This window comes from Paroedura picta, chromosome 1, assembly GCF_049243985.1.
Source record: "Paroedura picta isolate Pp20150507F chromosome 1, Ppicta_v3.0, whole genome shotgun sequence".
NCBI classification, from domain to species: domain Eukaryota; kingdom Metazoa; phylum Chordata; class Lepidosauria; order Squamata; family Gekkonidae; genus Paroedura; species Paroedura picta.
The window spans coordinates 183139980-183167321 of NC_135369.1; the positions used below are offsets into that span (position 1 = coordinate 183139980).

At 46.4% G+C, this 27342-nt stretch overlaps 1 long non-coding RNA gene across 2 annotated transcripts in view; it reads right to left on the minus strand.

Annotated features, from left to right (window-relative positions):
• Positions 1-20923: 20923 nt before the first annotated feature.
• Positions 20924-27342, minus strand: part of LOC143826172 (uncharacterized) — a 40503-nt gene continuing 34084 nt past the window's right edge. For both annotated transcript variants that reach the window (XR_013227026.1, XR_013227025.1), the window contains exon 3: positions 20924-25457. This is a non-coding gene — a long non-coding RNA (uncharacterized LOC143826172). The remainder of the gene's footprint in view (positions 25458-27342) is intronic.

Sequence of the window (27342 nt, forward strand, 5' to 3'; positions counted from 1 at the left end):
GAAGGCAAACCATGGCAGCCATTTTGTGGCTGGAGCTCCATCCTACAGCAGCTCTTTTGTTGCAGCCATTTTGCAGCTGCACCCACACATGCTAAATAATGCTGCTTCCACACATGCTAAATAATGCTGTTTCAGTCTACTTTGGCAGCCGTTTGCAAGTGGGTTTTTTCCATTTCACACAGTAAAGTCCAGTTGCAAAGTCCATTGAAAGTGGAAGGAAAGTGCATTATTTAGTTGGTGTGAACGTATGCCTGAATTTCAAAGGTGCCTGCAAGCTCAAAAATATCGAATCCCCCTGCCACAAGGTATCCGTCACCTTGCATGTCAATTGATTCAGAACCCAATAAGGGATATCCCAACAAGGAAAATGTTCCAGGGCATTTCCGCACATAAATAAAAATAGTTATGCCAGCTGAATGGCAAAGCACTAAAATTTATTGTCCTTCCAGGCCCCTCTTCACCTTTTTGCTGTCTTGCCTTTGCCTCCTTTTCGCACGTCTCACCCGCCACATCTGCTACTGGAAATGGCGGAAGTGAACAACGCGCCTTATATACATTGCATTTCCACCTGTCAATCAATTCAGGCAATCAATCCCCTTCCTCGATATTTTGATGCAGTTTAAAGGTCCCGCGATGCCCATTAAAAAATTCATACTTCTCTGTTGCAATACCCATGCATGGAATCATAGATGCATCATACTTTTTTAACGCCCTTTAAATCCCTTATGGGATCACGAGTCCTTTGATACATCTAAAAATTAATATCGTTCCTGATTTGGGGGAGGGAGAACTTTCAAGAGGCACGCTTTGTGTTACAACTTTGAAAAAATATTATTTTATTTCTGGCATTGCCTACACACGTGTCTGCCTATTCATTGCTCCAGGCACCTCGCCATTTCTTAAAAGAAATTTTTATCCCTGGGAACAAGGGAGTGGGAGGCAGGTGCAAGGGTAGGATGAAGCAGGCAACTCTAGCATGTTTGAGCCTTTGTACCTTCCTCTGCTGGTTGCCTGCTGGTTGCTCTCTGGTCGCTAGCACTGCTTAGGTTGGTGAATCCACTTTATGCGATTCCCCAACTCATGATTTAAAACAGAGGATGTAGCGAGCCGCTTACTGCCCAGATGCTGGACATGGGTGACATGTGGAACGGCTGGAATATAAAGCCTACACTAGGTAAGCATTTCACTATATTTATCGTGTGCGGAAAAGCCCCCAGTGTTCTAACTCTGATCCAGTATCTCCCCCCCCCACACACACACACATACAGAATTGTTTCAAAACCTTAAAAGATGACTGAACAATTCCATCGTGGGATATCTCACATGATGTTCAGTTTCCCTCTTTGCTTCATTTGTGCGTTCATTATCTTAACAAATAGGTCTGACGCTGTTGGCTTATTTTTCACGGATTTGTCTTGTCAGGCCTTGACATCTGTCAGATTTCCTCACTGCTGACTGCTGTCCCGTTGCAACTGCAAGGAGACTTTATTTCTCCTGCCAATATTTCAAAAGAGTCTGAGCGCTGCTTTCCAAAGCAAACGACGTCTGGGATCTAATAATCGAAGCCAAGGCAGAAGCGGGACACCACTTTTCCCACTCGTCTGAACATAATGACCGTTTCATCACCATACCGAGGTCCTGAGTGATCAAGGCAGGAAGGTCTTTTGGGGAGTGCCAAAAAAGGCTTTTTTTCTAAGAGGAGCAGAGAGAATGAATGAGCAGCCTTCCAACAGCTTTCCAAAGCCAATACATGGAATAAGGCATCCAGGACTTCCTCAGACTTAATAGCACTTTTCCTTAACAGTGCATTTTCATTCAAACAAATCCGCCTTCTGTAAGCTTTCTTCTCACCCACACATCGTAATTTGTAAGGAGAGATTTATTGATACCATGGAGCACTGGCAGTCTTCAAGCAAAGGTTGGATACACACTTTTCTTGGATGCTTTAGGATGCTTTGGGCTGATCCTGCGTTGAGCAGGGGGTTGGACTAGATGGCCTGCATGGCCCCTTCCAACTCTATGATTCTATGATTCTATGATTCTATGATTCTATGATTCTATGATTCTATGATTCTATGATTCTATGATTCTATGATTCTATGACCACCCCAAAAGACAGATCTATGGGTCCCAGATCAAATCAAGCTGAGATTCACCCCAGAAGCTAACCAAACTATCATACTTTGGTCACATTATTAGAACCCAAGAGTCAGTAGAAAAGACAATGATGCTAGGAAAAGTTGAAGGCAAACAGGAGAAGCAGAAGACCCAATGGGAGACAGACTGAATAACTGAGGGAGTCACCACCCTTAGTTTGTGAGGCCCGAGCTAGGCTGTTAACGACAGGACCTTTTGGAGGACTTTAAGTGATAAGGTTGCCATAAGTCAGAAGTTATTTAGTAGTATTTCACACATGCAGAGAGAGAGAGAGAGAGAGAGAGAGAGAGAGAGCAAACCAAGACTGAACTCTCCCTTAAAACTAAAATGACTGAACTGAGGCTTTCAAACTTTGATCACATCATGAGATGTATTTGAAAGGTCATCACTTGGAAGAGGGCGTGGAAATGTTCCTGTTGGCAGCAGAGGATAGGACCTACAGTAATAGCTTTCAACTCCATGTAGAACAGTGGCTAGATATCAGGAAAGCATGTTTCATAGAGTATTTCAGCAGTGGGTGAAATACTCAGGAGGTGAAGAGCTTTCCCCTCACTTCAAGCAGCTGGACAAATACTTATCCTGGGTGTTTTATGCCAGGCTTTCTCAACAGGTTTCCAGGTTTCCAGAGCCTTCTCTGTCCTGGCCCCCACCTGGTGGAATGAGCTCCCGGAGGAGATCAGGGCCCTGACGGGGCTAAAACAGTTCCGCAGGGCCTGCAACAGGGCATTTGGTTGAGACCAGGCATGACCAACAACATCAGCAGGGTCTTCGCTCACTCCCTCCCTCCCTCCCAGAAATCCATCAATGCGCTCTGCTCCTGGACCTGTTTGCACTGTTGCACTGTTTGCACTGTTACAATTATCAGTTATTAGTATTAATATTATGGTTATTTATACATTATGGATTGTTTCTTGTATTGTTTATAAGTTTTATGCAAGCCACCCTGAGCCTCCGGGAAGGGCGGTATATAAATACAATAAAATAAATAAATAAAATAAAATAAATTCCCTGCCTATCTACGTTTTCGACCTGCTGCCTGTTATCCTTCTCTTCCCTTCCTTTACGCCTCCGGCTGACACTTTAAAAGAAGAAGGAAGCCAACCCCTTTGAAATCGCGGAACTCTTGCCAGCCCCTCCCCCTCCCCCTCCTCCTCCCGCCTGACATATTTGGCGAGTGTCATAGAGATTTGGCTAAGTGGGTTCAATCAACTGTTTGCAGTCTATTATGGCTCCTAATCCCCATTCAAGAGGAAGCACGGCGCAGCCTAATGAATGTGGGTAATGGAATCTTTGTGTATGTCTCTCCTCCGCAGGGTGCAGATTAGAATAAGTGTCATGTTCGGCTGCAGTGCTGGCTACACTATCGGAGCCACCACATGATCTGGGAAATCCCCCCCCCCAAAAAAAAATCTGGATAATGTTCTAAGATGGATATGCTCCCCATGTGCCTATGGAAGGCATCCGTTTTCAGAAGCTCTCTTGAAAACCTAAGTAGGGCTCTGTGATAGATCTCACCTGGACAGGCATTAGGGTAGCCTAAAACTTCACTTGGGCTTTTAAAAGGCATTCTTGAAGGCGCACAGAGGCATAGGCAAGAACTGCCTTGCATTGCAGGCACTGTTTTAAATAACGTTGTGGCTGCAGATCGTAATGCAGAGTGACAAATAAGGACCCGTGGATCTTGGCTCTTTCGTGTATTCGTCCTTAAAACGGTTTCAGGCCCAGGTTCGGCGTTTACACTTTGTCAAAAAGACGATGGGATGCTGGCTCGGCAGGGCAACTCCTTTTTAAAGGGAATGTTTTCCAGCAGTGCAGCGTCATAGGTAAGGCTGTCCTTGGTTGCCAATGGGAAGGAGGAGGAGGAGGAGGAGGAGGAAGAAGAAGAAGAAGAGTTGGTTCTTATATACCACTTTTCTTTACCCGAAGGAGGCTCAAAGCGGCTTATAATCACCTTCCCTTTCCTCTCCCACAACAGACACCCTGTGAGGGAGGGGAGGCTGAGAGAGCCCTGATATTACTGAAGAAGAAGAGTTTATTCTCATATGCTGCTTTACTCTACCCGAAGGAGTCTCAAAGCGGCTTACAATCTTCTTCCTTTTCCTCTCCCCACAACAGACACCCTGTGAATTGGGTGAGGCTGAGAGAGCTCTGATATCACTGCTTGGTCAGAGCAGTTTTCTCAGTGCTGTGGCGAGCCCAAGGTCACCCAGCTGGCTGCATGTGGGGGAGTGCAGAATCGAACCCGGCATGCCAGATTAGAAGTCCGCACTCCTAACCACAAGTAAACCCCCCAGCCGATAATCATTCCCTTGTTATCAGAAATCACTTGGCACGAAGAGGACTCTACAAACAAGTGGAGGGAAAACTCCATTCAGATTTCCAAGTCCACATTGTGACCCAGGAATTGAGCTCCTATTGGGGTCAAAGGCATACATCTGTAATGGCCCGGGAGTTTTATTTTTAATAAGGTTGGCGCAAACACATGATGAATTCCTTTGCATGGGGCATGGGGAAGATTACACTTCTGATTATTCTTTGATTATAAAATAACGTGAGCCTGTGAAAAATGCAGACTGCTTAAGCACTGGGTTAGTGTGACTAATCAAAGAGGTTTTTCTGGCATGCGAGGAGGGAGGGCTATCTAGAGGTCTAGCCAGCGGGTGAATATCTGGAGTTTAAAAGCATGGGGGGTGGTGTAATGTCCCCAGAGTGTTAGTCAAGCTGAGGTAAGTGCTGCTTCTGAAACATAATTTTTTTCTTTCTGCTGTGTGTAGATATGTGTGTGTGCATGAATATACAGGGAGGTGCACCTGGCCTCGACCAGGGCCAGGGCCTTCTCGGTCCTGGCCCTGACCTGATGGAATGAGCTTCCTGTTGAGCTGTGGGCCCTGCAGGCTCTCTCGGTGTTCTGCAGGGCCTGCAAAATGGAGCTCTTCTGCCTGGTCTACGGTTGAAGAAGAAGAAGAGTTGGTTCTTATATGCCGCTTTTCCCTACCCGAAGGAGGCTTGAAGGGGCTTACAGTCGCCTTCCCATTCCTCTCCCCACAACAGACACCCTGTGAGGTGGGTGAGGCTGAGAGAGCCCTGATATCACTGCTCGGTCAGAACAGTTTTATCAGTGCCGTGGCGAGCCCAAGGTCACCCAGCTGGCTGCATGTGGGGGAGTGCAGAATCGAACCTGGCATGCCAGATTAGAGGTCCGTACTCTTAACCAAAACACCAAACTGGCTCTCTCTTGAGGCCAGGCGGCAAGGAAGATTGTGCCCCCCCCCTTTCAGGAGTGACGGTATCGAATTCCATCTGTGCCCTCTGTCACCCTTCCCCTCCAGGTTGTACTGTTGGGAGGTTTTGAGGACTGGAATGAGTTTTTGCCACAGCATCTTTAACCCTTCAGGGTTGATTGTATTTTGTATTTGTTCTGTTTTTATGTATGTTTTAAGGGTTTTTATTGGGGGTTTTATCCAGATTTTGTAACCAGCCTTGAGGCTTTGCAGCTATTTTAGTAGTGGGCAATAGAGGTGGGCAATAAATTGAAATAATTGTCACGGGCAAACTATAATAATAATGATCATCATCATCATGATCATCATCATGATCATCATCATGATCATCATCATGATCATTATCATGATAAGAGATAGATAGATAGATAGATAGATAGATAGATAGATAGATAGATAGATAGATAGATAGATAGATAGATAGATAGATAGATAGATAGATAGATAGATAGATAGATAGATAGATAGATAGATAGATAGATAGGCAGGCAGGCAGGCAGGCAGGCAGGCAGGCAGGCAGGCAGGCAGGCAGGCAGGGAGGCAGGGAGGGAGGCGGGCAGGCGGGCGGGCGGGCGGACAGACGGACGGACGGACGGACGGACGGACGGACGGACGGACGGACGGATGGATGGATGGATGGATGGATAGATTAAGCACTGATAAAACTGTTCTGACCAAGCAGGAGTATCAGGGCTCTCTCAGCCTCACCCACCCCACATGGTGTCTGTTGTGGGGAGAGGAATGGGAACGCGACTGTAAGCCGCTTTGAGCCTGCTTCAGGTAGGGAAAAGCGGCATATAAGAAACAACTCTTCTTCTTCTTCATCTTGCTGTCATAACTCAATTGTTTCATGTTCCCTGCGGAAGGATCTGGTAGTCCAATATCATGGAGGCTTGCTTTTGTCCCTTCAACAAGTCCAGTTCAAATGTAGGGGTCAACCACAGGGGTCCCTTTCCATCAGAGAAATTTACAGTGTGTAAGGGCTCCCATGTTGCTTGATGCAATTAGAAACCACATGGATGAAGGCCTTTTAAAATGTATTTATAACATATTTATAAATGATTTGGATCAAGGAATAGAGGAGGTCCTTATTAAATTTGCAGATGACGCTAAACTGGGATATGTAGCAAATGCACCAGAAGACAGGATCAGAATACAAGATGATCTTGACAGGCTAGAAAACTCAGGTAAAATGAATGAATTTCAATACTGATAAATGTAAGGTTCTTCCTTTAGGTAGGAAAAACCATATACATCACTATAGGATGGGTGAGACTTATTTTGGCATTAGTATATGTTAAAAGGATCTGGGGGTCTTAGTAGGCCAGACACTGAACATGAGTCAGCAGTGTGACTCAGTAGCTAAAAAGGCAAATGGGATTTGGGGGTGTATCAAAAGAAGTATAGTGTCTAGATCATGTGAGGTAATATTATCACTTTACTCTCCTCTTTTAAGACCTCACTTGGAGTATTGTGTTCAGTTTTGGGCACCACAGCTGAAGAAAGATGTAGAGAAATTGAAGCGTGTCCGGAGAAGGGCTACAAAGATGGTGAGGGGTTTAGAGACCAAGTCGTTGAGGGAGCTTGGTCAGTTTAACCTGGAGAGAATACAATAAAAAAAAAAGAAAAACCTATCCCAAAGCTACTCACAATGTTTGCAAACTTTATACAGAATAAGGAAAATAAGATTAAAAGGTCACTTTTTTCTGTGTGGCTTTATTGCGGGATCCAACCAAAACGGATTTCTAGATATCACCCGTTTTCAAGGTAAATTTTCCTCAGTGGTTGTTCCTCTTACTTGTAAATGAATTGGTACTTCAATACCTCTATGAATAGAAATTGTTTAAAGTATACCCCGACCTTTGGCTCTGCAGTGCTAGTAATCCAACTGCTCCCAAGTTATTTTTCTTTAATCTGTATAAAGTTTGCAAACATTGTTAGTAGCCTCGGATATGTTTTTTCTTTCTTTTTGGTTGTAGAGAAGACAACTAAGAGGTGATATGATAACTATCATTAAATGCTTGAAGGGCTGTCATACAGAAGATGGAGCAGGGCTATTTTCTGTTGCCCCAGAGGGTCAGACCAGAGCCGATGCGTTGAAATTAATTCAAGAGAATTTTCAGCTAAACATCAGGAAGAAGTTCCTGACAGAGTAGTGATGCTATATTGGATAGACAATAATAAAATCTAATTTTTCCATCCATCCATCCATGTCCATCTCAGATCTGATTATTTAGTAACTATTTCCATACAAAAACTTCAAATGACTTTTACCCATTTACGTATTCAAGCTATGCCATCAGCCCTACTCTCCGACCGTTTCTCTGTCGTACCTTTTGCCCTGTGCCTATGTCTTTGTGGAGAACCTGCTATTGAAGACCTCAATATTGATGTTTTAGATTGTCCACTGTACTTGGAGCCAAGAACCAAATATATTAAGAGATTTTTGTTGGGCCGGAATTTTTCTATGTAGTTAGACAAGATGGTCTTATTATCAGATACCAATCCCCTAATCAGTTATCATGTTTCATTATTTGCATTAGCAGCAAGGAAAGTTCGACCCAAATTTACCTCACCAGAGAATTAGAGAGCTGAATTCTTATTGTATTTTGTTACATATTGACTATTGCATATATTGTTTTGTTTCATTGTTCTATCTGATATCAACTGTTGTGATATTGCTGACATTGCAATGGCCTTTGGCTGGAAACAATAAAGTCTATTCATTCAACCACTATACCAAGCTGGGAGGTCATCCACCACTACCAGGAGACTCAAAAAGAGGCAAAAACCGTTTGAGGCACAAAAATATAAGAATGAATCTTTAATCCAGTTTCCAGAGAAGAAAAAAAATCTTTTTGAACATATAAGTCATGAAATATATAGCTTTCTCTTTAATTCGGAGGAAATTCTCTCATTGTTTGTAAGCACAAAAAAGCACATGATGAATAAATTTCTTTGTCGTGAGCAAGTAGATAAGGAAACAAGAAGCAGTAAATGAAGTCTCTCTAGCAACCTGCAGTCAAGTCATCTTCAACTTTAAAGTCTTCTTCTGGATTTGTATCTATGGAATAGATTATTATTTCCTTATCTACTTGCTCCTGGAATCAAACCTAACAGTTCTTAGTCATTTTATTCAGCCATAAACCACCCCAAAAATGAATGGCGCTGATGTGAATGACCTGATCTCATTGGATATTGTCATGGTGCTGGTGGTGGTGGTGGTGGTGGTGGTGGTGGTGGTGATGGTGGTTAATCGCCACTCCTAGGCCATCCAGCTCACAGCAGTGTACAAGTTATTAATAAAACACAGTAAAATGATAAAACAACCCCATTTCATCTTAGACTAATCCCCAATAAAGTGAGGGGGCCAGGCACATCTCCCTGGAGAGGGCATTCCCTAATTGTGAGGCCACCACTGAAACAGGCCTCTCCCATGTACTCACCAAACTAACTTAGTTGATAGATGGGAGAGCCAGGAGGGCCTCTCCCGGTGGTCTTAATTCCTGCTCAGGCTTAATTCCTGCCCCTCACTTTTGACATGTAGCTGGGTCAGCCCTGGTTTGTCCTTGGATGGGAGACCACCAAGGAATTCTAGGCTTGATATGCAGAGGCAGGAAATGGCAAACCACCTTGGAATGCCTCTTGTAATGAAAACCTCACAAGGAATCACCGTAATTCAGCTGTGACTTGACCACATTGTCTATCACTAGCACCATAAATGTGACCTGAAATGGGCAGGCCATATATGAGTATTTTATACTGATTTCTCTCATCTGGCTTTACAATTAACTACTGGCCTGCTCATGGGTTGTAGGATATAATCTTTCATTTCCCTGGCTTCCCTTTCAAGCAGCTCTGTAACACACAGGGAAAGTGGACGGGTCAAAATGGTGATGACGTTCTCGTGACATTTTGCAATCAGGAAAGAAAACCCTGGATTTCAGATTGACGTCGTAGGCCTTCCCACTGAAATAGCATTCGACGTATTTATTCAGAATGTTGTATCATCGTAATTCCACGGCATCAGTAGAATTTTCAAGGGGAAAAAATATATTTAAGAATCAAGTTACGGATCTTAGATCTTAGTGGAAGCAAGATTTCAAATCACTCTGTGTGGCTTGTTAAAACAATTCCACATCTCTGGAAAAAGAATGCATCGGGAGTCCCCCATCCCCGGCTTTTTTGGAATCCGGTGGGTGGCAAATATGCTTTAGACTCAGAGGAAAAGGTCTGTTAAGGCGACCTTGGTAACTTAACTGAAATAGTATATGTGTAAATCCATCACAAATCCCTGGCCTTTTACAGCCTTCGTCCCTCTGGAAATCAGATCACAAGACTGTTTACAAGAGACGGCGATTCATTTGGCTAAAAAGCCATGACAGAAGGGCCCTTGGCGTTATTGGGAAGGGCGGTAACCTGATCTTACCCAAATAGCCTGAAAGCAAAACAATAAGGATTACGTAATGATTGCTAACTAATCACTTTTGATAGTTCATGTTTCAAAAAGAGGACATAATTTCACTGTAAATGTCAAGATTTGGCACTTGGGCATTCTTTCTCATGTGCTCGTTCTCGTTGATTGAGAAAACGTTGACTTTTTTTTACGGTTCTTTGACCCTTTGTGTGATTCTGAATTGCAGTCTTCTATACTGTCAGAGCTAACAGTGTAAACATATTTTAACACGTGGTTTCATGGATGATGCTCTTATCATAAGTAAATTCAAGTTTGCATGTTATTTTTGAGCAGGGGGGGAGAGAGATCTGTTCCGGGATAAGTCAGCTTCTTCCATTTGTAGAGGATTCTTAAACATTCCTGTAATTAAAGCCACATTCTTGGCATTGGAAAGAAATCCGGCTTGATCAACAATTTGATTAATCTTCCCAGATAATCATTTATTACCATTTGCTTGGGAACAGCATTGACATGAGGCACATGATATATTTCTTTCTCTTTTTCCCCCCACCACAAGTCTTAGAAATATTTACTGCAAACAGATGGGACTCACAAAACGGCTTGAAGAATTGGTCTTAAAAAATTTTCTGGAAGGATCACAGCAGTTCTAGCGACTGGCCAATTTGTATGGGTTTGTGTGTGTATGTGTGTATAAAGGCAATCCCATCTTTGTGAAAATAAAACACTCCACCCCCACCTCACCGTGAAGCACAGTGGACCCTTCCTGCCTCAGCTGCCTCTGTGTGGAGGCAGAAATCCAGGGCAGACCGGGTCTGTCAGGGGAAATCCTCCCCCATGAGGGCCCAAGAAATGGTAGGGCTAATTTCCCTATTGCATGGAACCGGCGACAGCCCAGCACGGCCTCTGCAGTGCGGAAAAGCTCTTATAACTCCATGCCATCCAAATCCTATGTGTTTGAATTGTATTGGCTGGTAGTTTACTATTCTGATTTTCTTTCCATAGTGGGACTTGCATCTTGCTTCATCAGAGTGTATTGGCGTTATATGAACATTACACTGAGCTGGAGAATTTTTGGGGTAGATTTACTGGAAATTTTACCCACCTCCCATTCAAGCTTAAGATTTCTAACAGGATAAATCAAAGAGCAGACTAGCCTTATCTCTTTGTTTCAGGAAGTTACTACCTTGCTAGATCAGGGGAATCCTGTGGACATAGTTTACTTTGATTTCAGTAAGTCTTTTGATAAGGTTCCACATGGTATTCTCATTGACAATTTGGCAAAATGTGGCATGGATCCTATTACTATTGGGTGGATCAAGAACTGGTTGACAGACCGAACCCAAAGGATGTAAATGGCTTGTCATCTTCTTGGAGAGGAGTGGATACTGGTGGGCCTCACAGATCTGTCCTGGGCCCTGTGTTGTTCAACATATTTATAAATTATTTGGATGAAGGAATGGAGGGGGTCCTTATTAAATCTGCAGATGCCACTAAACTGGGAGGGGTAGCAAACACACCTGAAGACAGAATCAGAATACAAGATGATCTTGACAGGCTAGAAATCTGGACTAAAATGAATTTGAATAGTGATAAATGTATAGGTCTTAATTTAGGCAGGAAATATCATTTGCATCACTATTGGATGGGCAAGACTTGTCTTGCATACCCAGGGAATTGCATTGGGATAGTAGGTGATTTTCTTCTAGGCCAGACTGAATTCTGGAAATGTTTTTTTTTTTGGGGGGGGATCATTTGGGCATGAATTGTGAGTTCCTGCATAGCGCAGGGGGTTGGACTAGATGACCCTAGAGGTCCCTTCCAACTCTATGATTCTATGATTCTATTCTATGATATAAAGTGAAACATACATACATACATACATACATACATACATACATACATACATACATACATACATACATACATACATACATACATACATACATACATGATAAACTATTATATAGACAGGATATTTGGAAATGTAGAAAGGAAATAAATTTCTTTAGTGACAATTAGAATAAAGAAGTGGAAATGAATATATTTTGAGAAGCAAGGTAATAGTAATGAGACTACAGTCCTCACCTGGTTTTGTCTATGTACATCACATGCCCTCCAGATGTGTCTATGATCCCCAGCCTTGTTGGATGAGCAGAAGTGACCCCACCCCTTCACCTATTGTTACATATGGAAGTTCTGTGAAGTCACAACTGACATGTGACACCAGCAAGGGGCTTTCAAGGCAAATGAGAAACAGAGGAGGTTTTCCATTGTATTCCTCTATAGAGCCTTTCTTAGTGATCTCTCATCCAAATACAGGCATATGGAGACCCCAGCAAGGGGCGTTCAAGGCAAGCAGAGGTGGTTTTTCATCGTGTTCCTCTATAAAGTCTTCCTTAGTGGCCTCCCATCCAAATACAGACTTATGGAAACCCCAGCAAGGGGGCATTCAAGGCAACTGAGAAGGTGGTTTTCCATTGTGTTCTTCTGCAGAGCTTTCCTTGGTGGTCTCCCATATAAGAACAGACTTACAGAGACTGCCAGCAAGGGGCGTTCAAGGCAAGTGAGAAGCAGACATAATTTGCCATTGCTTTCCTCTGCAGAGCCTTCCTTGGTGGTCTCCCATCCAAGTACTGATCCTGCTTAGTTTCCTGGTGAGATCAGGTTATATACTGTGCTACCTTCTCTCCCAAGAGGATGGCACTATATGGATTCTCCAAAAGAAAGCATTCCAGTTTGGAGGAGGTAGTGGACAAAGTTCTGCAAGGATTGGGGTGTTGTGCAAGTCTGTGTGAACTGGCGTAGCTCTAGAGCAGGAGCTGGTGAAACACCATCCTGGGCAATAACAGGAGCTACTGGGACACTGGGTGCTGGCACCACCACCAGTGGAGCAGGCAGGTCCAGTGCTGTGACAGGCTGCAGAGGTGAACTGTCAGAGGTGGCTGTGGCTGCAGCAGCTGGTCTTAGTGGTTCCTTGGTTGTGCATGGATGGGTCTCTTTGTGGCATACCTTATTGATATGCTGGCAAAGTATGCAGCTATCTGAGGCCTGGACACTGTAGGACAAGGGTAGTCAACCAGTGGTCCTCCAGATGTCCATGGACTACAATTCCCATGAGCCCCTGCCAGTGTTTGCTGGCTGGGGCTCATGGGAGTTGTAGTCCATGGACATCTGGAGGACCACAGGTTGACTACCCCTGCTGTAGGAGACTGGACACACTGCCTGGGTAATTGTGGATAGGACCTAGTCTGGGCCATCACTGAAGTTCCGGATGAGGACAGGGTTGTCTAGGACAAAGGTATGGGGGGCAGTGGAGTCCTCTTGCCACAGTGACCAGGTTGCATTGTGGTCTGGGTGTAGGCAGTTGAGCAGAGTGTGGACTCTCTCCAACCCATTAACAATTCTGTTGGGATCTTCCCAGTTGCTGACAATCGTGTTGCATGTTGGCAAACCAAGAACTTAGTCAAGCATTGTTGCTAGTCTCCCTGGGTAAGCTTGGAGAGCACATCCTGGGTCATGTGGACCATGCACTCCACTTGCCCATAGGTAGAGGGATGAAAAGGCCAGATCAGACACACCTCCAGGAATGCCCTGAATTCTGCCAAAGTGAATTGAGCCCCATTGTCTGAGACAATTGTTTCCGGCAGAACATTGGTAGCGATGTTAAAGTGCCCTACTAACTATGGTGGATGGGTACCACCTCCAGCCATTTGGAAACTGAGTCAACAATGACCAGGAACATGTGTCCTTGGAAGGGGCCAGCAAAGTCAATGTGTAACCAAGACCAGGGATCCTTAGCTGATTCCCATAGTTGCACTGGTGCTTGCGGCATCTCTGGGGGACATTCTTGGCAGGTTGGACAGGATGCAATGACCCAGGACTCAATGTCCCTGTCAATCCCAGGCCACCAAAGTTAGCTGCGTGCCAGTGCTTTCATGTGCACAATGACAGGGTGGCCATTGTGCAGCGCTTCCAGGGTTGGCAGTCACAGCTTGAGGGGTATCACGACTTGGCCACCCCCTCAACACCACTATGCCACCCCCTCAACACCCAGTTGAGAACGCTGGAGAAGAGATGGTCCTTTGTGGAGTATATGGCAATGTCTGCGGTGCACAGCAGGGATTGCAGGAGCGAATTGAGCATCAGGACCAAGCTTCTCTTTACAGAACAATAAGTAAGAAAAAATTATTTCACCCCTTACTCCATCAAAAACACCATCAAAATTGGGAATCGCCCCTGGAATTCTCTTAAAGAGATCTTCCATTAAGTTTTGGAAGATTCTTGGTGCAATGATGATACCGAATTGTAAGCGCTTGACCCTGAATGCCTCCTGGTGGTTGACGATCCTTTGGGCTTCAGCCGAGGCATTGTCAACCAGCAGGGGCTGTTATGCTTGGGCAAGGTTGAGTCTGAAAAAGGCCAGAGACTTCAAAAGGTGGCTGATAACATGCACTGGATAGGAGTGCTGTTGCAGCACCTTCTGTAGCATGCGCTTGTAGTCCATGCAGATGCAGACATCCCTATTTGGCTTAATGGGGGTAGCAGTTGGTGTCTCCCAACACACATTAGGCACAGGCTTGAGGACACTCTTTGCGAGAAGCTTGTCTGGCTCCACAACAAAGCGGGGCTTTAGTGCAAAGGTGATGGAAAGTCCTCAGCCTGAGAGCAGCTGCCAGAATGAGATCATAGAATCATAGAATCATAGAATCATAGAGTTGGAAGGGACCTCCTGGGTCATCTAGTCCAACCCCCTGCACTATGCAGGACACTCATATTCCAATCGCTCATCCACTGTAACCTGCCTCCCCCTTGAGCCTTCACAGAATCAGCCTCTCTGTCAGATGCCTATCCAGCCTCTGTTTAAAAATCTCCAAAGATGGAGAACTACCACCTCCCGAGGAAGCCTGTTCCCCTGAGGAACTGCTCTAACTGTCAGGAACTTCTTCCGGATGTTTAGATGGAATTTCTTTTGAATTAATTTCATCCCATTCGTTTTGGTCTGTCCTTCTGGGGCAAGAGAGAACAATTCTGCTCCATCCTCCATATGGCGGCCTTTTAAATACTTGAAGATGGTTACCAGATCCCCTCTCAGTCGTCTCCTCTCCAGGCTAAACAGACCAAGCTCCCCCAACCTTTCTTCATACGTCTTGGTCTCCAAACCCCTCACCATCTTTGTAGTCCTCCTCTGGACACGCTCCAGTTGATCTACATCCCTCTGATTCAGACAGTCAGAGGCTCTGATTCAGTATAAGGCCACTTCGCATGTTCAGTGCATGTCCAGGAATGCATTTTTACTGACTGTCTAATGCCGTCCAGCTGCTGGACCAACCTTGAGTCTCTGCAGGGCAGCAAAGGAAGACAAGAATTCATCATCACTGTGTTATGGCTTCCCTCAAGCCTGCTTTGTTCAGCCAGCCAAGGGGCAGTTTATATCAGTGGCAACTGGATCGGCAAGGTCTTAACATGATCCGTGAAAAGATCTGGAGGATTAGTTTACAGGGCCGTATGTTGAACACATGTGAGCTGGTTTCCCTCCAGCCAGTGCTGTGCAATGAAAGGCCCGTTAACTAACTAGTCCATGTCAGAATTCCTCGCACCCGCCAGCTTTCATGTAAGACTCCTGGGTACCCAAATCCAGGACATTTATTTACCCTTTTTAACAGAGCTCTTTTATTCACCTTTGTTTCTGGCTGTCCCGGACTGCATTGCAATAATATTTCCGACGTAGTGTGAAATAAAAGTTGTACGCCAGTTTCTTGTTCTCAGCCAACGCTGATCTAGCCTCTAAGTCGTTTCGGAAATATTAGTACCACATTGGGCTGCTGATTCTGGATTGGGAAATTCGGGGAGATTTGGGAGGGGTGGAGCAGGGAGAGGGCTGGCTTTGGGAAGGGAAGTCATTTCAGTTGGGTAGACAGCCATAGAGTCTGCCCTAGAGTTGCCAGACTCCAGGTGGTGGCTGGGGGTCTTCTGTGATTTCTCCAGGTGATAGATATCTGTTCCCCTAGAGGAAATGGCCATTTTGGCCACTCTCTGATATTATACTCTATGATATGGCCTCTCTATGATATTATACCACACTGAAGTCCCTGCCTCCCCTATACCCCACCCTCCTCAGTCTTCTTTTTCAAAACCCAAAGCTGGCAACCCTAATCTATCTACCAAAACAACCAGTTTTCTCCAGGGAAATTGAACTTTGTTGTCTGGAGATCAGTAGTAAATCTGGGGGGTCTCCAGGCCCCACCTGGAGGTTGACAAGCCCCGTAACATGGAAGACCAACAACTGTTGTCACAATTCTATTGCTATTCTGTGTGACTGCTGTTCCCCTTTATTTTTGTGCAGGTGAACCTCCTGAAAAACAGAAGGGTAGGTTTTTATACCCTTTTTTCCTCTACTTTAAGGAGTCTTTAAAAAGGTTACAGTCTCCTTTCCCTTCCTCTCCCCACAACAGGCACCTTGTGAGGCAGGTGGGGCTGTGGGAGGTCTGAGAGAACTGGGATCACCCAGCATGTGGAGGAGTTGGAGTGGGGAATCAAACTCAGTTCTCCAGAGGAGAGGCTGCCACTCTTAGCCACGACACCTTGATGGTTCTGGGAGGATTCCATTGCTGATGGGAGGCAGGGAGGCATCAAAACTCAGGGCTCAGAAGTTAGTCGTCAGGGGAAGGCACAAGTCACTGGCGATGTGGGTGTTGTGACTGCACGCCTGCCGCACAGCACCCCCAGCTCAAAAGAGCTCTGCCCGAGATCATGGAGATCTGCTGTCAATCAAAGTTGACACAGATAGCACTGGGCAACACGGGCTGCAATCTGATTCAGGATAATGTATCTTTATACGTGCCTAGTCCAATCCATTGTCCTGACCTGATCCACCCAGCCTCAGAAGGTGAGCAAGGTCAGCTGTGCTCAGGACTTGGGTAGGAGACTACCACGGAAGTCACTCTGCAGGGGCAGGTGACAACACAACAAGCCTCTGATCAGATTGTGCCTTGACCTGGATGACACAGGCTGGCCTGATCTTGTCAGATCTCAGAAGCTAAATTGGGTCAGTGTTTGGATTGGAGACCCCCCCCCCCCCACACACACACACACACAAGGAAGTCCAGGGTCACTATGCAGAGGCAGGCCATGGCAAAGCCCCTGTGTTCATCTCTTGCCTTGAAAATCCTATTTTGGCTCTCCAGATCTCCATGGACTACAAGCCTGCTGGCAGGGGCTCATGGTAATTTTAGTCTATGGACATCACCATTTGGCCACCCCTGCCAACGGGGCTGCCAGAAGTCAGCTGTGGCTTGACCGTACTTTCTACCACCAGCCCAAGCCATGAGGGAAGGCTGATCTGAATTCTTCTCCATGTGCATCTGTGGCCAGCTGGCTTCGGGGGCAATCAAAACCAAATTCTTCTTTCACCGCTGAAAAGTACCTGTTTAATGAATATTTGTTTCAGCTTGAGGAGAATGCAGTGGGTTGACAAAGCCTTTTGGCGGAGTTCCTCTCCACCAGCCCTTGTCAAAATCTGTAACTGCATTATAGTTTACTATTGCATTGTATACAGTGGTGGGTTTACAGTGCCCTTCAGCAGGAGCAGGGGTGGCCAATGTTTTCAATTACGGCAACAGCGAAGGGCCATGCCTCTTTGTTCCAGGAACACACAAGCCCTTACCAATCAGGGACTTGGCCTTAAAATGGACCGCAGACCTGGGAATTGTAGTCCTTGGACATCTGGAGAACCACTGTTTGGCCACCCCTGGCCTAGAGCCAGCCATCTGACCTCTTCCTTTTTAAAGAGAGCACAGCAAGCCAGCTGAACTACTCTCCTGCTATTGGGACACTACACCTCAACTTGGACGAGGAGTCTTCTCAATACTCATTATAGTAATGGAAATTGGGAAGAACTCTGGGAGGGGAATCTGAGATCACTGCCCCGTGGGTCCTCGGATCAGGATTTAAGATACTCTTGAGAAATTCCTGATGGTCAGGAACGCCCTCCATGGCCCAAACAGCTCTCCATTTAGAAGCAGCAAGTGGGTCCTCACTGGGCGTGTTGTACCAAGACCTGCCATAAAGCTTTCTGGGTGACCTTGGACCAGTTGTCCACTCTCAGGCAAACCTACCTCCCAGGGCCGTTCTGGAAATAAACCATGGAAATGAGAACCATCTCCGCCATCTTGAGCTTCCCAGAAGAAGAGGGGAAAAGAACTCGCTTTCTCTGGTTTGACACAGGCTACTTAGAGCGTTCAAATGGTACCATTTCAGTAGGACAAGCTAAATGTAAGGGGCTTCTAGATCACATCAAACCGGAAGTGTTCCTAAATGCTAAAAGGACCAAACTGATGCCACCATATCAAGCAGACGAGACTCACTGGGAAAGATGATAATGCTAGGACAATTAGAAGGCAGGGAGAAAAGAAGAAGATCCAGCATGTGATGGATTCATTCAAGCTTCCTCCAAGAATGCCAGGAGCTGGTCCACCGCTACCCTTTCAAATATCTTACCCAGGAGCACAAGATGCGAAACTGGGCGGTAGCAGGCTGGGTGAACTTTTTTTTCCCCAAAGGGCAAACCACTGCCTCCTTCAGCACCTCCAGGACACACCCCAATAGTTAGGGAAAGATTAACAATCTCCCCTAGAGGGCCTCCTATCCACTGGCCCCTCCATTTGAGCAACCAAGATGGACAGGGATCAAGAGGACAGGTGGTCACCCTCACCAATCCCAGCAACTTGTCCATTTTGGTTTCAGAGAGCCGCCCGAAGCCATCAGATGAATCCCCCTGAGTTGGCCAATGGGTCTCCAGTTCCCTTTCTGTAGCAAGGGTGGCAGGAAGGTCATGGCAGAGCAATAGGACCTTACCCACAAGAAAGCTCACTAATGCCTCACAGCCAAGGGTCAATTGACTACTGTTTTGATGCCCCTTTTCGAGTCAAGGATTAAACTGCCCTAAATAATTGGGCCAGGCAAAAGCTTGTAGATAGAAGCAGCATAAAACTTAAAAGTGAGTGAGTGAGTGAGTGAGTGAGTGAGTGAGGGAGGGAGGGAGGGAGGGAGGGAGGGAGGGAGGGAGGGAGGGAGAGAATCACTGACCACTCACCTTTCAGATTTCTCTGATGCTGCCCCTTTAGGTGAAACTGACTCTTTTAGGGACAACTTCCTGTTTCCTCTTTTCTTCCATCTTGCCTGCCTACAGCATGGTGGCTTTCTAGATCACGGTCCACAATGAATGCGACATCACAAAAATTACCCTCCCTTTCTCTGCACAATATTGGGAGATTTCCATTCAGTAATATACTCCTAGATGCACAGAGGTTATAGAGGGGCTTTAAGCCGAGCGATTATGCAATACTAAGCTTAGCTCAGCTGTACTCTTTAGAAGTTGGAGGGGAGCTTGTGAAAGAACTCTCTTTTTTTTCACCAATAAAGCCAAGCCCTTTTACTACTCTGCCTTCTGCTTCTTTTTCAAGCCCAAACCAATTAGCCCAGTGGAGAACTTTATTTTCAGAGTTGATTAAGCCTTGAGCAGTAAATCCAGTTCTCACATCCCAGATGTTGTGGTTTCTTTTGGCCTTAGTTTATATTTCCCTTCAACGTGAATTGTTTCCTCTGGCCTTGGTCTTTTGGTTTTTTGGGGTTTTTTTCTGACAAGGACTAGTCCAGGGGTAGTCAAACTGCGGCCCTCCAGATGTCCATGGACTACAATTCCCATGAGCCCCTGCCAGCAGTTGCTGGCAGGGGCTCATGGGAATTGTAGTCCATGGACATCTGGAGGGCCGCAGTTTGACTACCCCTGGACTAGGCAAAACTAGACATTGCTCAACAACAAGGCATTATTTGGGCTCTGCAGCTTGAAACAAAGGGTTTTTTTAAAATAGAGCTGATAACATTCTCAATGCATGGCGTGGAGCATCTCCCTGTGTGTGGATATTGGGCGTGACATCACATCACACACCAGCTGTGCATGCCAACAACGACATTCATAGTCAGGAATCTTTTTCAGAGTGTTGGATGGAATTGGAAATTTCAGATATGACCCCCAAGCACATAAACTAGTCTTGTGCCCAGGTACACATGACATCATCTTTGCAAGGTAGACTCAAGGCCAGCCTCACCCATTACTTCCAAGTTCCCCTCCCACACAGTCCCGTCAACCATGGAGGAAATTGGCAATTTGACTACACAAGTGAGAAAACCAGACAAAGCCTTCCCAGGCCCACTCTCCACCGACAGGTGACCATCTACAGAATGACAAGGGGAAGTGACAGGTGATATTGACAGGTGACCTCTCATTGACAAATGACCATACCAAAAGATCCTGGCTGGAGGCTGGTAGCCGGGCAGATCTTGAGACCTTGTATGGTATTCGAAGTCATGAGATCATAGAATCATAGAATAACAGAGTTGGAAGGGACCTCCTGGGTCATGCAGGACACTCACAACCCTATCACTCATCCACTGTAACCTGCCACCCCCTTGAACCTTCACAATATCAGACTGTCCATCAGATGGCTGTCTAGCCTCTGTCTAAAAATTTCCAAAGATGAAGAACCCACCACCTAATGAGTTATCCAAGTTGGGCAGTTAGCTATGGTTAGGAGATGACTTGGAAATATTATAAGTAGGGGAAGTAGTATTGATCAAGAACCTTCTCAGAAGGGGCTCCTTGCCTGAGACTGGCTTACTTTTGGGGAGATAAATTCTTATGGACTCTCCTTTAATTATCTATGTTACCATCATGGATGGATGCTCTAATGCAGAGATAGTCAAACTGCGGCCCTCCAGATGTCCATGGACTACAATTCGAATGAGCCCCTGCCAGCAAACGCTGGCAGGGGCTCATGGGAATTGTAGTCCATGGACATCTGGAGGACCACAGTTGGAACAAGCCGAAAATGGAATAGCCCTGACCTGGATAGCCAAGGTCAGCCTCTTCTCACCAGATCTTGGGGGATAAGCAGGGTCAGCCTTGGATGGGAGACCGTCAAGGAATCCCAGGTTGATGACACCGAGGTAGGCAAGGGCAAGCCACATCTGAACATCTCTTGACTTATGAGGTTGCCATACTTCACTCTATTATCATTTATTTGTATGCTGTTGAGGAATGTTATACAAAACATGATAGTTACACTGTCGTGTGAGCCCGAAGTGGCCAGCACCGTGGTAGGAGGGGAGCGGCAGTGCCGGTGGTGCACGACCTGGCACCCACACAAAGGTGCAGAGCTCTGAACCTTCATGCATACGCTGACTGGCAGCTTGTAAGACATCAACAGTTTGACTGAGGGACTCTGATCTTTTTGTTCCCTTTTGCCTTCACTTCTTCCTCTTCTTAATCACGTCTTCCAAACTATTCTTTTGGTTTCTGTGGGTGAAAAGCAGGGTACAAAAACCAGCAGCTGTTCATCCTCTTGACTTCTCTGTATTTGTTGGGTGGAGGGAGGCTGGACGGTAGAGCCTGTGATGATGGAGCATTTCCCAGCCTCAGCTTATATGCAAGCCAATAAGTTTCCCAGATTTTTTTGGTAAAATTAGGTGCCTCAGTTTATATGCGGGTCGGCTTATATGCGAGTATATACGGTATAAAAGTTTTCCCCCTCCAACATTTCCAGTGGTTGGCAACAGTAGATATATGTGACCAAAGACGGTAGACAGGGAAGATGTAACTGAATAATGCTTAACTAAACGAAACCAGGACCCTGTGGCATCTTTAAGACGAACAAAGATTTATTCAAGGTGTGAGCTTTCGAGTGCAAGCACTTAGTCTGTGGAAGAGTGCTTGCCCTCGAAAGCTCACGCCTTGACTAAATCCTTGTTGGTTTTAAAGGTGCTACTAGACTCTGATTTTGTTTTATTGTGCTGCTTCAGACCAACACGGCTACCCATTTGAATAGATAATACTTAACTGATTAATACTTAATCTTTATATTTCAGGAAAAAGTGAGGAAAGTCTGGTTTCCTTACATCCCTCTTAGGAATGTAGGATGTATTCTAAACAGAGAGTAGAGTGGGTTATGTTTCAGAACAGAACTGAGGAACTCTCTTTGAACCCTGACTTCTTCATTTTGCCTTATCCTATAAGAGAAGAAGCAGGCATCTGTCCTTTACGCCAGTTTGCGTGTGAACCTTGGTCACTCTCCTGGGCTTGCATCAGAATGAGCCTTCTTAATAAAACTGCCTGCTTTGCTAGCAAGAAGCCATGAATGAATCTCGAGAAAGGGGGAATTATTCTAGAGTTTGGAAAACACCCCTGACATTTCCTATACACATTATGGACCTGTAGCATCACTGAGATATACCTCTGGCTACGAGTGAAACGATCTGGTATAGGGAAGCAAACTTCAGGCCTAGGGTTTCTTAAGTGCATGCCTATATCTGAATCAGGTCTGACCAAAGCAATCCAGAACACTGTTTTACTTATATATTTTTCATCCCCTTCTCATTTCTCCCGGAGTACTTAAAAGTCTCTCAGGTAGTGCTCTCCTCAGCGGCAGCATGTTTTAAATGTAGCCCTTGAATAAATAAAGCATGTTATTTAGAGAGTGTCTCCAAGTCTGCACAGTCCGTTGCTTTCCGGCGGTAACCCTAGATGTCCATGCACGGGTTTAACTTGATTCATGTGAGAAGTCATTTCAGAGGGCCCTTTCAGGATGCGTCCAGCTAGAGAGACTTGATGGGCATGGATCTACTATACTTAAACGCAACTGATCATTGCGACACAAAGACCATTTCCGCATGAGCGGAAAAGGCTGGGTTGGCATTCATCTGGCAACAGGGCTAGTCCCTGCTTCCAGATGATGTTGGCACCTGCCCAGCCATGGCTCAGGCCTTGCCCAAATCAGACCCTTGGTTGCCCTGTGGCAAGGGAACAAGGATTCTTCCAGCATTCCCTTCCCTGCTGTGAGCGCCTTCAGGGCCTGTGTTGGCCCAGGGAAGCAGGGTCAACACAGGCCCTGTTGTCTAGTAGGGAAGAGTTGGGCCTTCCATTCTGGGCTGATTACGGTATCCTTTTTTTTTTTTAATGTTTAGGATCACGGTATTGCTACTGCATTCCTAAACAGAAAAATAAATGACCTGCACCCCCAGCACCCTGCGTGGTGGAACCTTTCCACTCCAGCTGCCTTGTTGGAAGGCAGAAATCCAGGGGGGACAGGGTGCGCCGGCAAAAACAGCCCCCCATGGGGACACAGGAAGCAGAGGGACAAACAGTCCCATTACAAAGAACTGGAATAGCTGCTGCCATGTAGAATGGGTCAAACACACACACCCTTTGAGTGGTGGCACATGACCTTGTCACTAGAGAAGATGAGGACATTATCAGTTCCAGAGCAGTCATCTCTGTAAGGTTCATACTCCATACTCCATTAAAAGGAGAAGAAAAACATCACTCACAGTACAGCTGTTCTGGGATTCTACCACATCAGAAAGGGGGTCAGAGCAACTAGGCTTGGGAGTTCCCTCAGATCAAAAACTTCCACCCTGGAGAGCTGCCTTGCCTCTCGGAGCAAGCTGCCGTCTCTGAAGGACGGTTCGGCATGCCGAAAGTAAATAAAGCATGAAGTGATGTGGGGTCTCGGCAATGGGAAGTGGCAGGCTCAGGATATGTCTTCAATTAAGGAAGAAAGACAGCTGCAAACCAGCAGAGGCCTTGCCAACCCCCAAAGAGAACGGCATGCTTGGTCTTCCGTCAGCCACACCTGTCTCCAAGTCCCTTGCCCCATTTCCCGCCAGGACTCGACTTACCTATTGGGCTGCAGCCAAAATCCACTGGACTCAAGCAGTTCCGGCTGGGGAAAGCTCTTTATTCCGAAGCAAGCCAGGAATGCCCGCCTGCCCCCCACTGCCTGTGGGCACCCTGGACACTTGGGCTCCCTCTTGGTGTGGTTCCACCACCCTGTGTCAAGGTTCCAAAGTTGCCCAGAGTTTTAAAATATTTGGGAACTCCTAACAGAAGCATTTCTGTGAATGGCCTGCATTCCTCCCAGAATTTTTCCCCTTTGCTTCAGCTTTAGCATCAGGATAAGAGCAAGAGTCTGTATGGAGGTAAAGGTAAAGGTATCCCCCATGCAAGCACCAAGTCATGTCTGACCCTTGGGGTGACGCCCTCTAGCGTTTTCATGGCAGACTCAATACGGGGTGGTTTGCCAGTGCCTTCCCCAGTCATTACCGTTTACCCCCCAGCAAGCTGGGTACTCATTTTACCGACCTCAGAAGGATGGAAGGCTGAGTCAACCTTGAGCCGGCTGCTGGGATCGAACTCCCAGCCTCACGGGCAGAGCTTTCAGACTGCATGTCTGCTGCCTTACCACTCTGTGCCACAAGAGGCTCTTAATGGAGAGGAAGCCTGAAAGTATGGAGAGGAGGCCTGAAAGTATGCTGAGACCAGGGGGCAGGAATCAACGCACAGCATATTAGGCATTGTCTTTGAGCAGACACCTCTCCAGACTCTTCATTCCGCACCTCCGGCCTTTCTTGGTGCTCCTGAAGCACTTCCCTGTCTCTGAAATACCCTCTTCCTCTCTGGGCCTGGGTCCTTCCTAGAACATCTTTCAGCACCACAGTGGTTCTTTTTCCCACTTGATTTCAGTATCATGGTTAAGAGCGGTGGACTCTAAGCTGGAGAGCTGGGGTTGATTCCCCGCTCCTCCACATTCAGCCAGATGGGTGACTTTGGGCCAGCTACAATCCTGTCAGAGGTGTTCTCACAGAGCCGTTCTGTCAGAGCTCTCTGAGCCCCACCTACCTCACGGGGTGTCTGTTGTGGGGAGAGGACGGGAGGGCAATTGTAAGAGCCAGTTTGGTGTAGTGGTTAGGAGTGCGGACTTCTAATCTGGCATACCAGGTTCGATTCTGCGCTCCCCCACATGCAACCAGCTGGGTGACCTTGGAATATCAGCGCTCTCTCAGCCTCACCCACCCCACAGGGTGTCTGTTGTGGGGAGAGGAATGGGAAGGCGACTGTAAGCCGCTTTGAGCCTCCTTCGGTTAGGGAAAAGCGGCATATAAAAACCAACTCTTCTTCTTCTTCAAAGCAGGGCCGGATTTACATGAAAACAGGCCCTGAGCTATTCCACTTATGTGGCCCTTTCACCTCCCATCTTTAAGTTTGTAAATTACATGAGAGATAATAAAATACATCATGACTGGGATATATATCAATATGTTAAATGAAACATGTTGTGATTGGTACTAACCTTTATAAAAAAAATGTGGAATATAGGCCCCTCTTGATCTTGAGGCCCCAGGCTGAAGCCTAGTTAGCCTATAGGAAAATCTGGCCCTGATTGTAAGCTGCTTTAGGATTCCTTTGGGTAGTGAAAAGCAGGGCACTATAATTAGCTCTTATTTTTAATTTGCTTAGTTATTTTCACAAGATGGGTATCTCCATGAGGTCTTCTTTTCCCGGCTGCCTTCCGTTTTTCCTAGCATCGTTGTCTTTTCCTATGAGTCTTGTCTTCTAATAATGTGGCCAAATTACAATAGCCTCGGTTTACTCATTTGACCTTCTCAGAAGAAATCTTGCTTGGCTTGTTCTGGAATTCACTCCTTTATCTTTTTGGTGGCCCACAGCATCTGTAAGACTCTTCCAACTCCACGTCCCAGGGCACTGTGACCTAATGGGAATCACAGAAACTTGGTGGGATAATACTCACAATTGGAATATAGAATTGAGGGGTACAATCTATTCAAAAGGGACAGACAAGTAAAGAAGGAGGGAGGTGTAGCAATATATGTTAAGAATCTGTATACTTGTGAAGCAATACAGGTACCTGAGCATGAAAGTTCAGTGGAGTGTATTTGGGTACATATAAAAGGAGTAAGAAAGGAGAATGGTATTATGGGCGGAGTCTGCTATAGACCACCAAGCCAATCAGAGGACTTGAATGAGGTACTCCTAGACCAAATTACACAATTCTCAAAGTGACGGCAGTCATGGGTGACTTCAATTACCCGGATGTCTGTTGGAAGACCAGCTCTGCTAAAAATACAAGCTCCATTAATTTCTTAACTTGTCCTGCCGACAAGTGATACCAGCCCTGCTTAGCTCCTGAGATCTGATTAATCTGGGCTGTACGATTCTGCCTTCCTTACAGTAACAAAGTGCTCTCAAGTCACTTCTTTGCACTGCACTGCATTTCCCGCAGGGAGTCTGGAGAACAAACACTTGCCAGACCTTTTAACCCCTGTTGCTCTTTAATAATAGTACAAACAAATGTCCCTTTCCAAACTGTCTCGGGTCAGTGCTTACCTCACTGAAAAATAGCCTATTATTTGGATTTAGGGCTTGCTGCCCATCCGTGACCTTCCAAACGGCCAGTGATCCAGTCTGGCATTCATCATTAAGTTGTTCTTTGAGATTGCAATAAATATCAGATTGCTTATAAATATTGTGCAAACATTCACCCAAACTTGCACAAAGGCCACATGAGTCAAGGGTGCCGGTCCCTTAAGCTGCTTTTCTCCCTTATGAGCAGAAAGAGGCCACCCTCGCATGGGCTAAGACAGGGGTAGTCAAACTGCAGCCCTCCAGATGTCCGTGGACTACAATTCCCAGGAGCCCCTGCCAGCATTCGCTGGCAGGGGCTCCTGGGAATTGTAGTCCACGGACATCTGGAGGGCTGCAGTTTAACTACCCCTGGGCTAAGATATCGAGTTGGATCCAGCCGTCTTTCTCAGATAGCCGTGCCCGATTCTCCTGGCTGCAGTCCTTATCTCACTTGGATTTGTTAAATCCCTTGGTCCCCAACAGAGCTTGACTGAGACCGATTATGCACGGGGCAGGGAATCTGGGGTAGTGGCAGCAGGGCAGCCCTGACAGTGCACGGCGCTGCCACCTTTCCAGCCCTAGCCCGGCACAGAGTCCCGGAAGACCTTTGGCAGGGGAACAGAGAATCTTCTGCGTTCCCTGGGGTGCCAGCGGGGGTTAGGTTGGGCCGGCACTGTGCATAATTGGCACCTGCAGGGACACTTCACACCCCTGTTAGCTACGCAGAGCCACAAAGCTGGCCGGGGAGTCCCCCCACCCCCATCTTGGTCTGAGAGCTGCATGCTGCTCCCTGCCAAAGTGCTACGGGGTCCCCATGCCTCCTGCTCCCCCACACACACTGCTGCCACCTCCAGGCAGCATACTGGGCTTTCCAGCCCCGGTGATTTGCACGCACATGCACTACTCTGGGGCAGCTCGCATACACTGGGGTATTCCGTCCCCCATGCATATGCGGGAAGCCCCGACGCAATGCCTGGCAGTCGCCCAGCATGGCTGCTGATGTGCATAATGGGTCTGAGTGGTCACAGGAGATTCCCTCCACCTAATCTTACATCTGAGTGCCAACGTGGTGAGTGGTTAAGAGTGGCAGCCTCTAATCTGAAGAACCAGGTTTGATTCCCCATTCCTCCTCCACAGTGACCTTGGGCCACTCACAGTTCTCTCTCTCAGCCCCACCTACCCTACAATTTTGCCAATTGCTGCCCGGATCCAGTTCAAGGTTTTGGTTTTAA